Below are 16,943 nucleotides of genomic sequence, written 5' to 3' on the forward strand. Positions count from 1 at the left end.
CATGTATGCCTATAGACACCGACTTTCTAATATGCCGGGGAGGTTCTCCCCTTGGCTCTGCCCCAGGCCGCACCCCACCTCTTCCCACCCCGTTATGCCCCCTCCCCCGAGCATGCCCCACCCTTGCTCCTCCCCTACTCTGGCACCTTCTGCACACCATGTAACAGCTAATCTGTGGTAGCACTGGGAGGAAGGGAGGGAGAGAAGGAGCGGGAGGTGGTGATCAATGGGGCCGGCGACCAGTAGGAAGCACTCAGGGGAGGGGAAGGCACTGATGGGGGGCTTTCAGTGGATGCTCAGCACCCACCATTTTTTTCCTGGGGGTGCTCCAGCCTGGGAGCACCCACAGATTCAGTGCTTAATGTATGCCTACTTTAAGGCCTCTTTACCCTACCTTTGGTAAACCCTTGGAGCCTCTGCATTTTTTCACTCTGCCTACATTGTGTGATTTTCCCCCACTTTGCACTTCAGTGCAGATAGACGAGGGATGGATTTGGCCCCAGTTCTCTTCTTCATTGCCAACGATTTATATCATGCACACATATTGAGCAAAATCAAGCAATAAGAGATGCCACTCAGGAACATAACTAGTAACTCATTCATAGAAGCTGGATGGATTAATAATACATTTCTCTGACATGGGTGTCCTAGAACATAACAAGGGTGACCAGAGTGGGTTCCTGAAAAATGATGTTTGAAAACAGCTGTTTGTGCTTTGGACTTCTGCAGGATGAGTACTTGGGTGATATTTATCTTTACAAACATCTCAGGAGTCAGAGAAGAGATGCTGTGGAGTGATATTAAAAAATGGCTTCCTGCAAATGCTGCTCCCATGATACAGCCAGGTTAAGAAAGTGAAATTGAGAATTACTTTGAACATCTCTCCAGCTTGGCAGTGCTGACCACCATGACCAGAACACTGAACCCAAGCGAGAGGGAAACAACATTCCTCACCAGAAAGGAAAGATGGTCTTAAACTCAGTATTAGTCCTGGACTTCAGCATGTGCATAAGTCTTGTCAGAATCAGGGACTAAAATTCTACAGATGCAAAGCTCTCTGCTTGTTACATCTCCCTTTGGGGAACTTGGCCCAGTGTTGTCAGACTTGCCCCCACAGCTGTCACTGGGATGTGAGCTAGGAACAGAGATGGAGCCTGAATTCTGAACTGACAAATGTCAACGGTTACATAGTATCAGAGGGGTAGCCATGTTAGTCTGGATCTGTAAAAGCAGCAAAGAGTCCTGTGGCACCTTATAGACTAACAGATGTATTGGAGCATGAGCTTTCATGGGTGAATACCCACTTCGTCGGATGCATGTAGTGGAAATTTCCAGGGGCAGATATAAGGTTACATAGGATCTTTGGTGGGGTTTTCACAGATTTTGGTTTAGAATCCCTATGGAGAATTTCAGCCTGGAACAAAGTTTTGTGACTATGTTCAGAACACCTTGGAAACAGGGTTTAGTCAGGATGGGTACATTGATATAGATAAAATATGGACTTTGCTTCCATCTCTGGCTCCCAATCATACTGACCCTTCCCTCCAAATTTTAACCGGGCTTTGGTAGAGATTTGAAAGGTTCGGCAAAAATCAGAAGTGTGAATGCTGAAATACTCTGAGAAGTCAGGATCAAAGAGAAACAGTAATATCATGACATAGCTTTTTCCCATGAAAATTCAAAATGAGTTTTGTAGACCCATGCAAATGAAGACTCAAGCTGATAAAGTCTGAGCATCTCTTGATTTGGGGCTGAGGGCCTCAACCTAGCAAGATGCCAGGCTCATAGCTGCACTTTGAATTGAGGGCCTAATTCTGCAATCATGACCCATGTTAAATATTGTTGCATTCAGGCAAGTAGCTTCGTTACAGTGTGATTAGAGCACAGAATGGAAAGGCAGGGAGCCTGATCCCCAGTCAACCAATTACTTTCACACAGGATAAGCCCCGCCCCAGTGCAGAGCCTCATTGTAGTTAATGTGGCTCCATGCAAGCACATAGACTCATAGACTTTAAGATCAGAAGGAACCATTGTGATAATCTACTCAACACCTGCCCTCACCCAGAACCTCACCCACCCACTCCTGTAATAGACCCCTAACCTCTGGCTGAGTTACTGAAGTTCTCAAATCATGGTTTAAAGGTTTCAAATTACAGAGAATTCACCATTTAAACTAGTTTAAACCTCCAAGTGACCCATGCTCCATGCTTCAGAGGAAGGCAGGGGAAAATTCCTTCCTGATCCCAAAAATTGTATTACATGATTCCATCCATGTGGAGGCAATTCTGTTATTAAGGCCTTGGATTGAATACTTGGAGCTCTGATACTGACTTCCCATGTGAACTTGTGCAAGTCACTTCACCCTTCTGTGCTTCTATCTCCCTACTGGTAAAATGCTGCTCCTGATATTTTACCCCCTTTGTAAAGTGCTTTGGGATCCTGACTGAAGCTTGTTATCAAAGTATTTATTATTATTATTATTATTATTATTTTGTTTTATTTATTGTCTCAGTAGGACAGCTCGAATGAGTCAAGCATTGCAGAACTGGGCTTTGTGCTGAATCCCCAATACTTGGGATGTCTGCCTGTCAGCTGTTCGTATATAATAGAAATAGTGACAGACTCTTAACAAGAACACTTGTAGCAGGCAGCACTCACATAAAAGCAATCCTATTTACAGCAGGCCTTGAGATGTTGCTTTGAGTTGAAAAGTTCACCTCTGACTGTTTTCCTTAGCTTGTCACCTTTTGTGCCATTTCTCCTGCATGCAGCTCAAAGTCTTGAATTTTCTTAGAAAGGAAACAGAAAATAATAAAGGAAAAAATACAAACTGAAGCATATTCTTTAATACAGCAGGAGTCCCATCTCTTGGAGTTTAATGGCAGTGCATTCTACATTTCCCTGTCAAAGAGACAAAACAGTTCTTATAAACTTAATCTACAGTATCACATATCCTTTGTATGTTTGTGCCTGTTATTATCTGCTATCCATGAGCATTCAGTCCTAACTTAATTAAGTTGGCAAGCAGCAGAACTGGGCTGTGCAAGAATCAGTGTCTGTTATGTTCACAAATTGGCACACACAGCTGGGTATCAAGATTCTTTAGTTGCCTACATTTACTTTTGATCTTTGTGACAAAATAAATCTAGTCTGCTAACCGCGGTGCTTGGTTGTGTATCTCTATTTTCCTAGGAATGGGCAAGCTAGATTCTTGCAATAAAATTAAAAGCCATTCCTTATCCCTTAAGTCTATATGAACCCAAACTGAACCTTATTTTTCCTCATTTGATTTTTTTGGAGGGAGAGTGTCAGTGTGTGTGCGCGTGTGTATGTGTGCGTGAGCTGTGCTACATTCAAGAACAGAAAATTCTGGCTATGCAGAGACACAAGAGGTTGACATGAGGCATCTGTGGTTATACCGGTTAGCATTTAGCATCCGTATAGGCTTAGGTTCTGGTTTCAGTTACATGGTTGTAAATACAAATAAGAATTAGGTCCAGTGTATTTTGGTACTGGCATATGAAAAACACATGTATCTGGCCTGACTGACTCAGTTCTTAATTAACAAAACAGATGAGCTGCACTTACCCTTTTTTGATGTGTGAATGACGATCGTAAGCAGTCAAATTCTGCATTGTTGCCAACTAACAAAGGGCTTACGGTTCTCTCTCAGCAATTCCTGACAAGCCTGATGATCTCACTACAACCAACAAATTGTTTTTAGAGTATTCATCCATAAATAGTGTTTTGTAAGGTATCAAATAAAAGTTTATGGCATATTGGTCATCATTGCAAGATGAATGTATGGATGTCATATAAGGAGCAGGGCCGGATTAACTTTTTTGTGGACCCAGCACCAAACATATTTGTGGGCCTCCCTGGGGAATGAAGAGGCCAGGGGCAAGAGCACAGTGGGCAGGGTGGCTTTGATTTAAATCATGATTTAAATAATGATTTAAATAATTAGTTAGGAAGACTCGATTTAATCATGGGTTTCTACATAAAAGTCCATTCTTGTTTTTTATAACCTTAAAACATATTCTTCACAACTCAGAGATAGATTTAGATTTCATTTTTAGAAGGTACACACTATACATTTTTAAACCATGATTTATTTTGAAAACTTTTCAGATGAGTTTTACAGATACATCAGAAAATAACTGATTGTCTGGTTATTTCATTTACCAAAGATAATTGAAGCAGATATTTATGAAGTCATTAGGAGGTGAACGGTCTCCAATTCAAGAGGTTAATCATTAATATTTGGAGGATTTTCTTGCCAGACAGACATTTAAATTGTTTTATTTAACTAAAATAATAATGTTAAATATTCTGGATTTTTTTCTTCAACAGCAAACATAATATGTTTTTTTTAAAAAATATGTCCCATTTATCTCCAGACTTCTCCTTGTCCAGATCTATTCTGCCCCCAACAATCTGCTGTTCATTGAACTTTTTGAAACTTTTCACTTTTAAAGAGAGGTAAGTAGATGACCCTGTGTACACAGATTTGCTGGGGGACAATAGAGTTGAGGTCTCTTATTTCTCTCCTCTATACATTATTTATTTATTTAAAAACATTTTTGCTTTTAACAAGCATGTTACCTCTGGAGAGACAAATCCACAGTTTGAGAACTGCAAATACTAAGCATCTCTGATGGGGTGTGGAGTACTTAACTGGAGCAGCTCCCATTCAGTGCAAGGGGTGCAGGTGGGAATGTGGGGGAAGGGTGCAGGAGCTCCCATTTGGTGCTCAGGGTGGAGGGTGCAGGAGTCAGGGCATGCAGTGTGGGGGGCTGGGTATGTGTGTGGGGGTGCAGGAGTCAAGAATGGGGGTTGAAAGTGTTTGAGGGGGTGCAGTAGTAGAACATGGGGTGTGGGGGCTGGGTGTGTGTGGAGATGCAGAAGTCAAGACTGAGGTCATGGGGGGTGCAGCAGTCAGGGAAGGGAGCTGGGAGTTTGTGAGGGGATGCAGAGGTCAGGGCTGAGGAGGTGGGAGCACTTCCAGACCCCTGCCCTGAGCAGTTCACAGCAGGGGGTATGCCCTGCTTCCACCCTGTTTCCCAAGGCCCTGCCCCTGCTTCTTCTCCGCTTCTTCCTGAAAGCAATTAAATGTTCAAGGCCAAGTAACAGATGGGGTAGAGGACTGAATTTTCCATGGCCTCCCTCATGAAATATATCACACTCTGAGAGAGAGTTTGTCCAGGATTTAAACCTGGGAACGTCTCACACCTGAAGCAAGAAACATACACCTAGCCCAACAAGCCACCTTGTGCCCTGGTGGCTGTGGTCTGGCCTCAGCAGGTTAGGCAAAAAACCAACCTTCCTGTAAATGTTCACCCCTTCTAAATGGGGCTCCTCCAGTGCCACGATACCCTAGGCAACGGTCTCTGTGTGTGTGCCGTCGGGCACCAGTAGGTAGAATCCAGCGCCTGCATCTTTGCCTCCCGGAAAGGGATACATTGATCCCACATCAATCAGGAGAAGAGTGGTTAGAAGAAAAGAGCCAGAAAGTTGCAAGAGTCTTCCTTTGCGTCTGAGCTGGGTGCTCCATTCTCCACTTGGGGGGCTACCCCTGTTAGCTGGGTGGATAGGGTGCTGGCACCGCCAGGTCTGTGTGCGCTTTTGTATCTGAGGCGAGCGCTTGGTTCTTGTCTTTGGGGTGGGAGTGTGTGGGTCTGCTAAGTGGGCATCTGGCCTCTGGGGAGCTGGCAAGCTCCTCCAGATGTGTAGGCCCAGACTTAAGCCTCTCCCCTTCCTTGAGGTGCGCACTGGGAAGTCTCCCCAGCCTGTGCTCCAGCTGGAATGTTAAGCCTCCCTGCGCGGCTTGCGCTGGAGAGCAGGAACCCCCGTTGAGCGTCATTTGCAGGGACATGGCGTCAGGAAAGAATTTGGACCACCAGATCAACCCATTAGGTCCAATGGGTGGAGGATGCCGCCGACTCCCTGTGCAGCCATCTCAAGCCAGTTCTCCTACCAGTGGCCAAGGCCGCTGGCCAGCCTCCCCTCGCCCTGCCCTGCCTATGCCAGTGGCCCTTGCTCCAAGTGCTCAAGATGCTCATTCCACCATCGGAGGAGACGGCCACTCCGGCTCGCCCTCTGCAGCCCTTAGCCCCTAGGCTCTGTCGGCCACCGGGGCAACCTGGCACTACGTCGAGATGCTAAGGCAGCTGTGGCTCAACAGGCTGTTGGGTAAAAAAGGCAGACAGGACAAAGCTTTCCTGGAAAAAGGAACTCTTCTTGGGCTTGTCCAGGACTGAAACATCTTCCTCCCAAGTCAAGAATTATGCTCTTATACCTGCAGTTTTCAAATATGGCCGTCAGAGCCTTTTTTTGTAGTCACAGCTGCCTGGATTGTGATTGTGGGGGTTGTGTTACCAGATCTGCCTGTTACTTAGGGGTATGCTCGTTTATTTGGGTTACTCTTCTGGGGGCGTGGGGTTCTGTAATTCTATCAATGTACTGCTTGCGTCTTATGTGTTTTCATGTGGAGCTCCACTTCTGCTTTATGCAATTCCTCTCTGAATGGAGGTACCCTGCATGACCTAGGTTCTCTAGGGCTGTGATCCTCCAGCCCTGGAACCAGATGCGTGCACACACACACACACACACACACACACACACACACACACACACACACACACACACACACACACACACATACAATCATATGTTAACAGAGCAAGTTTAGCAGACCAGGTCAATCAGCATTTTCAAGCTTACTCCTTATATGTTCCCAGATTCAATAGGCTGGATGAAGCAGCACTTTCAAGCTGCCCCCACTTATGATCCCTTGGGCTTAATGGAAGGGGTTAAGATGCCCTTTCAAGCTGCCACCCTTATGTGTCCCAGATTCAGCACATTCCTATCTCCACTCTCACATCACAATTGTACTGTCAGTAACCTACTTGATGAGGAAACTGCACAGTATTATGGGCACTGCAGGGATCTTTATCTTAGGTAAAAGAAGCGTATATTTTTAAAGGTTAATACCTAAGGCAGAAACGAGAACAGAGAGAGAAAGAAGAGGATCTCACCACTCCCTGAAGCTTGAAGTGGTCAGGGTTCCCAGGTGATGGTGGTAGCACAGGGTCCTGAGTGCTGGAGCAAGCAGAGCCCTCAGCACTATCATTCAGGAGATGGAGTCCCAGTGGAACTGATGCATAGTTTGGATCTAAGCATCAGAACACTTACTGGGGGGTGAGTAGGGATTTTTGCAGAGAAAATACAATGGTCCAAGGGAGAACACTAGATTTGTTTATAGGTAAACTGATGACTCAAGGGTTTACTTTAGGATAGACAATAGGAGCTGATCACTCTTGGCTTTGGATAGTGTTTTCCTCCAGGGAGCTCACAATGCAATTAGCCTGCTTCAGTATTTTGGATATCAGTCAAGGATTCATTAATAGAATTGGTCTGATAACTGCTGAGCTGGGTGTGGGCAGGCGTGGGTTCATTGGCACCTGGAGCAGAGATTCCCATCATGCAGTGCTTCCCTGCTTTTCTGGTCCCAGAGTTCAGTGTTTTCCATCTCTGTTCTCCATTCTGTATGCTAATCCCTGTTCCATCTTTCATGCAGATGAGGCTTGGGGAGTTGTTTCTGCTCTCCATTCTGTATGGGATATGAAGATGTCTTAATCTTGTCAGCCTTGTCAGGAGGGGTCTAGGTGTGCCTCCCAATGCCCATCACTGCTCTTATTGGTCTTGGTTCAGACAGAGACCAGCAGAGGTGTGTGTGTGTCCTTCGTGAGTCAGGCCAGACACTGCACCCTGGTTCCCCAAAACCACAGTGATGAGTGTTATTGGCCCCTCCCCTGAGTCTGCAAGTAGAGGGTGGGCCATTCCCCCCTCTAGAGCCGAAAACGTTGGAGGAGTAGACTGCGGGGTTGAGTTCCCCACCTTCCTGTGGACAGTTGCCAGCAGCAATTCTCAGCCAAGTGGCAGGAGACTCTGGCCACTGGGCTTTAGGGTCAATACCACCCTTATCGCCTCTTGCCCCATTGCTTCCCATGATGCCTCACCAATTCACCTGTGGCTTCCAGTGCCTCCCTACCCACTTCCCCATCCAGATCTTAACGTGTCCCCCTGCTTGTCAGGGCTAAGTAAACCTGTTGTGAAAAGTATTATTTGTATGTTTGTTAATATCACTTTTCACTGCCTCCCTGCAAGTCAAGAAGTCTGTTGAATTGAAAAGTGATATTAACAAACATACAACTATCACCTTTCATGGAAGCAAACTTACTAGCTAGTAATTCTATGTAATAAAAAAAAAAGAAAAAAAGGAAAAAAAAAGAAACCAAAAAAGGAAAAGCAACAATGACCACAAAAATACAAGAACATGCAAAACACCTTATCAGTGTTTTTTATTCTGTTTAGGTCCAGTAAAGAATAGTGACAAGTGTATGACAAAATTTGAAGATGATACAAAATTACTAAAGGTATTTATAACCCAGGCAGACTGCAAAAAGCTACAAAAGGATCTCTCAAGCCTGGGTGACTGGGCAACAAAATGGCAGATGAAATTTAACGTTGATAAATGCAAAGTAATGCACATTGGAAAGCATAATCCCAATTATACGTATAAAATGATGGGGTCTAAATTAGCTGTTACGACTCAAGAAAGAGATTGTGGAGTCATTGTGGATAGTTCTCTGAAAACATCCACTCAATGTGCAGCAGCAGTCAAAAAAGTGAACAGAATGTTGGAAGTCATTAAGAAAGGGATAGAAAATAAGACAGAAAATATCATATTGCCTCTCTATAAATCCATTGTATGCCCACATTTTGAAAACTGCATGCAAATATGGTCGCCCCATCTCCAAAAAGATACATTGGAATTGGAAAAGGTTCAGAAAAGGGCAACAAAAATTATTAGGGGTATGGAACACCTTCTGTATGAGGAGAGATTAATAAGACTGGGACTTTTCAGCTTCGAAAAGAGATGGCTAAGGGGAGATATGATTGAGATCTATAAAATCATGACTAGTATAGAGAAAGTAGATAAGGAAGTGTTTGTTTACTACTTCTTATATGACACAAGAACAAAGGGTCGCCAAATGAAATTAACAGGCAGCAGGTTTAAAACAAGTAAAAGGAAGAATTTCTTCACCTAACGCACAGTCTACCTTTGGAACTCTTTGCCAGAGGATGTTGTGAAGGCCAAGACTATAACAAGGTTCAAAAAAGAACTAGGTAAGTTCATGGAGGATAAGTCCATCAATGGCTATTAGCCAGGATGGGCAGAGATTGTGTCCCTGGCCTTTGTTTGCGAGAAGCTGGGAATGGGCAACAGAGAATGGATCACTGGATGATTATCTGTTCTGTTCATTCCCTCTGGGGCACCTGGCACTGGCCACTGTTGGAAGATGGGATACTGGGCTAGATGGACCTTTGGTCTGACCCAGTATGGCTGTTCTTATGTTCTAATGTTCGTCTGTTTCCAAAGTGCCAATTGAGATTCTGTAGTGGGATGTCTTAAGATCATTAAACCAAGTTTCCAAGCCTTCTGATATTTTGTAGTTTACTCACTGCTGCATAAACTGCTGCTTAATGACTATAACATTTTTGCTCAGTTTGCTCACTTGAACAAGAAAAATATGCAAAGGAAATGGGCTTGGGTGAAAACTAAGGGTATGTTTAAAATTAGAGGTAGCCTGAAAACTGTTTAACTCATCCATATTTTATTATCTCTACCAAAAAAGTTAATCCCACCTGCCTTGAAAAAAGGACTTGCTGTGAGAACCACTCCTTAAATGTTTGACTCTGCAACAATTTAACAAGCCTGCTGACCATTTTTTTAAAACTGAAATTATTTTTATGGGTTCAAATTTATGACTGAAGCATACAAATGAAGCCATACATCAAACAAAGTGCACTATAATTCCTGCAGCAAAATCATTTGATGGCTAAACTAAAATATCCTTTTAAACAGAAGCCTGCAAAGTAATCCAGTCATATGTTAGAGTTTAGGGCTTTCTGGAGTGATACTGAGCCAAGAAAAAAAATTGAAATAAACAAACTTGCCTTTTCCTGCTTCAAAAACTAAAAAAGAGAAGAGTGTGTTTGCTAAAGATAGAAAGTGTTAAACTATTGACGACCTCATGCTACAACAACTAAGAAAGGACTTGAACTGGAATGCCACACTCAAACCCTTTCAAAGTTTGGGATGTGGACTGGAATAGAATTGTCCAGACTTTTCTGTCCTAGCAATCAGGTGTTATTAATAATAACTACTGAACTTTATGTAAATACATGTTTAGCAGCATCTCAGACACAATTATGTTCACTTTGTCACAACATCTGTCAGCTTGAAAAGTAAAGATGATGAGGCATGTTGGAAAGTCATTGGGGACTCTGACACAGATATTCTATCAGCATTGGACTGAACAGGGAGCAGCTGTGGTTGCTCACAGGTAATAATGATGCTTTTCCTGGCAGATGGTTGAAAAATGTCCACCACACTTATACTCACTTCTCCTTTGGGGAAAGTGGACTTTAGGTTAGTTTACCCACTTCTTCTTCTTTTTTTACCACTACAACCACAACTCTCTCATATCTTACCCCTGTGCTCTCAATATTGGGAGAGAGAGCCTGTCTTCATTTCCAAAAGTCTCATTTTCATTCCAATATAATGCAATGCAAATTATTTTTGAAACATCATATGTTTTGTGAAACAAATTAGTAGTTTTCTGGCCAGCTCTACAGAGAGATAACATCATGCATGTTTTCTTGACCTGCCTCCTGGATTTTAAAACAATTGATAATCTCGTGTGCCTATCTAAATAGCACTAATCTTCAGGGATTGATCTATAGCTAAGGATATTAAAATGTAGATGTATATTACACATAGCCCCAACGTAGTGCCCATTTAAGTCAATGGAAAGATTGCCATTGACTTCAGTGGGCACTGGATGAGTCCCAGAAGGTCAGATGTTGATGCATTTATTAACACAGAGTGGTATCTTACTGCATGAGTAGTGCCACTTAGTTTGACCAGCTGTACTGATAAATTAGAATAACATACCAAGATCCACAGTGGACTTGACAGAGGACTCTGCTCTTTATCCTTCCTAAGTTGCAATAAGCAGAGCCAGATACTGAGTCCAGGAACCCTGACTCCCATTTCTTTGCTATAACCACTGGTCAACATAGTCTTTTTGTTTTATAACTCTGGTTTACAGGCGGATATACACATCTTAAGAAACAAGAAGAAAGAAATGCAATACAACTTCATCCATTGTTTACATGATCCAGTCACTGTATTGCTGCACAGGAAATGCTTGGTGTCATGGTGATGAAATCCAGCCATCTCACAACTCCAAACGATGCACTAGTAGCCACGGCAACAAGATATTTCCTTCCAGCATGCCTGTAACGGTGCTTTTAAGACTGTACATCAAAGCCGTAGCATAGTGTTGAATCACCCCAGAGAAAGTACCAACGTCCAAGCAAAAAGGTCAGAACAATCAGTCTTAAATGGAAAGAAATTCCTTTCCACAAAGTGACTTTTTTTTTTTACTTTGGAAAATGTTTCTAGATAAAAGTGGAATAGAGCACTACAGAAACTCCTATGCCCCCTTGACAGTTCTTTGGGACTGCATAAGTGTCTGCTGCTCTTCATAGTTTCACCATTCACCAAGTGCTGCCTGGCCTTTCTCACTGCATTACAGCTCACTCACTGTGGCCACTGTGGTACAATTGATTGGTTGCCTGGGAGGAAGCTGGCAGAAAGGAATTGTAAGTATGGGGCAGTTAAAGGCTGAGCTGAAAAATATTTTGTCTAAGTAAAAAGAGCAGGAGTACTTGTTTTTTACTCTAAGTAAAAAGAGCAGGCACCTTAGGGTAAGTCTTCACTACCCGCCGTATCGGCGGGTAGCAATCGATTGCTCGGGGATCGATATATCGCGTCTCATCTAGACGCGATATATCGATCCCCGAACGCGCTTATATCGATTCCGTAACTCCACCAACCTGAAAGGAGTTGCGGAATCGACAGGGGGAGCCACAGACATCGATCCCGCACCATGAGGACGGTGAGTAATTCGATCTTAGATACTTCGACTTCAGCTACGTTATTCACGTAGCTGAAGTTGCTTATCTAAGATTGATTTTCCCCAGTCGTGTAGACCAGCCCTTAGAGACTAACAAATTTATTTCAGCATAAGCTTTCATGAGCTACAGCTCACTTCTTCGGATGCACAGAATGGAACACACAGACAGGAGATATTTATACATACAGAGAACATGGAAAGGTGGAAGTACGCATACTAACAGGAAGAGTCTAATCAATTGAGATGAGCTATCAGCAGGAGAAAAAAAACTTTTGAAGTGATAATTCAGATGACCCATAGAAGGTGTGAGGAGAACTTAACATAGGGAAATAGATTCAATTAGTGTAATGATCCAACCATTCCCAGTCTCTGTTTAAACCTAAGTTAATTGTATCTAATTTGCATATTAATTCGAGTTCAGCAGTCTCTCTTTGGAGTCTGTTTTTGAAGTTTTTTGTTGCAAAATTGCCACCTTCAAGTCTGTCACTGAGTGGTGAGAGAGGTTGAAGTGTTCTCCCACTGGTTTTTGAATGTTATGATTCCTGATGTCAGATTTGTGTCCATTCATTCTTTTGCGTAGAGACTGTCTGGTCTGGCCAATGTACATGGCAGAGGGGCATTGCTGGCACATGATGGGATATATCACATTGTGTTTTGTCTAAATGTTACATATGATGTAGATATTCTTATTGTTATTCTACTCATTAATAATTCATAAGCATTGTTCTGACAAAGTCTTTTTGGCAAAACAATTTTTGGAGACAATTTTTGTTTTTTTTTAATTTTGTTTTGTAAACCAAATTGAGAAAAAAATCAGTAGCTAGGATTTACTTTTTATTCCTATTCAATGGTTTCCAAATGGTCCTGAGAATTGTGGCACTGAGTTCCACACTCCCAAAACTGGGAGCTGCAGAGGCCTTTAGGGAAGACTTTTATGGTCTTTTGGACAAATCATGAAGCATTAAAAGTTCCGGTCTCTCTAGAAATCTAAACCCACAAACAGTTTAATTTTTTTCCTTAAGCAAATTCTATTGGGGATAGCAGAGGAAATAATGTAATTTTGTCTGACCTCTTTTGCTTTTAGTTTAGATTTTTACCTTGTGGAATTTATGTTGGGTTATGGTAGTTGTAACAGGGCAGTGGTACCACTGAGGGTTTTGATTTACAGTAAATGAGAAATAGGATGAAATCCAGAAAGGAAATTTATGACTGAATATCAGGAACTGTTTGTTAACAGAGAGATCAATATTCTTACAACTAATATACTAAGGGAAATTGTGGAAGGCACAAGACAGGAATATAAGACAAGGGAAGGGGACATTCGATGGAATTAAAGTTCAAACTGATAACAGCTAATACTTTTTTCCACATAACTTAATTAAACTGTAAAACTCATTGCCAAAGTATTAAACCTTATGCTTCAGTCTTAAACCAAGCTGTAACCTATAAAGATGAGGGGGATACTGTGTGTGTGTGTGTGTGTGTGTGTGCGTGCGTGCGTGCGAGCGAGCGAGCGAGTGCGCGTGCAGGTTTTTTGCTTCTTCCACTAAAGTCTGTGGTGCTGGCTAATTTTGGAGATGGGCTATTGGGCTAGATGGGCCATGGATCTGATACAGTATAGCAATTCCTATTTTCCTATAACGTACTGTGAGGAACAATCCTGCCCTAGTCAGGGCATGCGATGGTCTCTCAATCTGTTTTTCTTCTTTGTCTTGTCATCCTATAAAATCCCTGAGGATGCTGCCATCATTTGGTCCAAACTAGGAATAAATGCAGAGGGGAGGGGATTATGGAAAATAAAAACTAAATAATAGATGGGAATCTGAAGCTCAACATCATTGAACTAAGAGAGGTCTGAAACCCAGATCACAATGGTACAGCTCTTGTCTATGTAATGTCAAAAACAACTTATCGACATAAAAATCTGTCAGTGGCATAGTCTCCCAAGAATAGTGTCCCAGCCTCCACTGGGACATTTGAAACTATGCCACCCAAAGCATTGGAGAATATATGATAGGAAATAGCCTTACTTTGGTCCTTGCATTGGTTTTGGGAAATGAAGAAGATAAACTAACAGGTTTTTCCATCCATTTCTTATTTATTCACAGTGTTACTGAATTCTCATTTTAGAATGCATTTCCCCCCTCTGTCGATTTAGTTCTTTAAACTTTCTTCTCCAAAGCCCCAATTCAGCAAAGCACTTAAGCATGTGCTGACTAATTCAATTAGTTTTTTCTTTGACCAGAGGAGATGAGCAGTTGATTGATTTTCTGAAGGATAATATGTCACATTGCTGTGTCACCGAACCTGTTAATAACCATCCCGCGTTCCATTTGAACTATTTAACCAATCTGTTTTCAGGAACAGCAAATTATATACTTAGAAGTGAAGCCAATTCATCTTTGTAAAAGCTTTCATTCCATGCAAATCAAGTGCTATTTAGCAATACTTAAAATTGTGGTCATTTGCCCCCACAGGGGTCGATAACCGCTCCAATAATTGTGCACTTGTATTGCTGTTTTTCTGCTTTTCATTTAAGCAAAGAAGCTTAATTAGAATTTGGAGAGTAATCTGCTCATTACGTGGAAAAAGATGCCAAGCCCAGGACATGACATTCAAAGCAAAATCAATACTTTTGCAGAAAATTTAAACATCTCAGGTAATATCACAGTACCCAAGTAATTTGTGCCATTTTCAATGTTCTAATTAGAGATGCAACAGGAGTAGGGAATGTGTTTCATCATTACTCAGTCTGTGCTTTACCTTCTTTACTCATACAAAGCTATTGATTATACGTGCATGTTTATTATGCCTTCTTTGCTTTTTCCCCTGCTCATGAGGGTGAGAAATGAGTGGTAAGATGGATGGAACATTTTCATTCCCTGTCAAGTATGTGATGCACTCAAGGTCAGAGGCAGATAAAAGAGAAGCAAAGAAATTGAAAGGTTCTGTTTAGGTAGGACTGACCTACAGATGATTTCTATTTCCTAAAATATCCTCTTCATGTTCATCAAGGGAGTTGTGCCTCAGTGCAGTATTTCACATTGTAAAAGAAGTTAGATTTGCTGAGATCATGATAGCCCCTGATGCTTAAACAAATCTAATTCATGGGCCAATTCAGGGCAAACTCATGGAACAGTTATTTATGTGGAGTGATGCTTCACTCCACAAGTAGTCTCAGTGTCTTTAGGAGGAACAGTTCAGGGAATAAGGTACTATTCAGCATGAATAAGGATCCTAGAATCTGGCCCTCCAAGTTTTCTTTAAGATGGCTTCTGTGTATTCCCCTGGTGCCTATGAGAATGTCCAAATATGTGGAGAAAATGTCCAAATACGTGGACAAAATAATCACAAACCAACGCACAGATTGTTACTCCTAGGGGAATTCTGCACCAAAAAATTAAAAATTCTACACCAAAAAAAAAAAAATTCTGCACATAATATTTTTCAATTCTTCATATTTTTGTCAGAATAATGCAATATCATTAATCTGGTTTCAATTATTTCAGTAATTTATTTAAACTACTGTACAATGGATGGAGAATGGGAGTGGAGAACACTGGAGGAAATTCCTCCACTCTCTCAACTACCCAGCCTCCCACGCCCCTCCAGAGGTGATTTACTGGCTGCTCTGGGCACCCAAGCTAACATGTCTGTGCTTCCAGAGAGGGGCACATGACCATTCTTGCGGCTTCCATTTGCTTTCCCATCAGAAATCATTTTTCTGTGTGGAAGCAAATAAATCTACTGGGGGCATGAATTCTGCGCACATGCAGTGACACAGAATTCCCCCAGGAGTAAGATTGGGTAGCTTTCTGACTGGCTGGAGCTGTGAGAATCAAGTAATTAATTAATAGACTCTGAGGTAGTTTTCATTATTTTTAAAGGGTCAAATACCACCCTCTTGTATGTGCAATCCTAATAGTTTCAATGGGATCTGAATGATAGCAGAACTGCACAAACAAATATAGACAAGTAGGGTTGGAGATTCTTTCCTTGTAATGTTTAAAGGCCCAGATCTTGCCACCCTCTGCGTCTACTGGATTTGTCCTCAATTTACTCCCTTTCTGCAGTTTGCCTTTGTGTTTGGTGTTATAATGTTAACAAATATTACCCTAAGCGGATGCTGGCGAATGGTAATGGAACTACTTGTATGAATATAGCTAACTTAGGTAAGCGAAGCTGTGCAAAACCAGGCAGCTGGTTGTTATGTAGTCTCACTTCACCTCTCTCTGCTTCACTTATCCCATTTATACAATGGTTATGTTTATGGACATTTGTACAATGCTTTGGGATCTATGGTGCAAACGTTATATATAGATGCTAAGTAGTACAGATAAACACTGATTATCCAAACCCCAGTTATCTGAAATTCAGAAATGTCCCCCAACATCAGATTTATTAACTTCTAAAACCCTGATTTTCTGACATTTTGATGTGTCCCCTGAGCCATTCAGATAATCAAAGTCCATCTGTATCATTAATGGACAATTATTTGGACTATCATCATTAATGGGCAATCAAACATCTCAAGGTCCCTTCCAGCCCTACAACTCTAAGATTCTATTATTATGATTATGTAAGTGCCACCTACCTAGCTATGACAGTTTGCACAACACTTAGCACAGTGAGGTCTTGGGTCATGACTGGGGCTCCTAGGTTCTCTAGCAATACAAATAATACATAATAATTAGGTGGTCAAGCTGTCTGGAATTGCTCACAAACAAGGGCGCCAACCTCAGGGCAGACTATCACAAACCAGGTCGACAAACCCCAAATTGGTTGTGTGTTCCGTAATTAGATTTCACCAACCAAGTAACAAGTATGAACACCTCAGACACTATAACTGCCTTAATCACAGACAGTGCCCTTGGGCACTCTGGTCGATCTTGC

Source organism: Gopherus evgoodei, chromosome 6, assembly GCF_007399415.2.
Source record: "Gopherus evgoodei ecotype Sinaloan lineage chromosome 6, rGopEvg1_v1.p, whole genome shotgun sequence".
Taxonomy (NCBI): domain Eukaryota; kingdom Metazoa; phylum Chordata; order Testudines; family Testudinidae; genus Gopherus; species Gopherus evgoodei.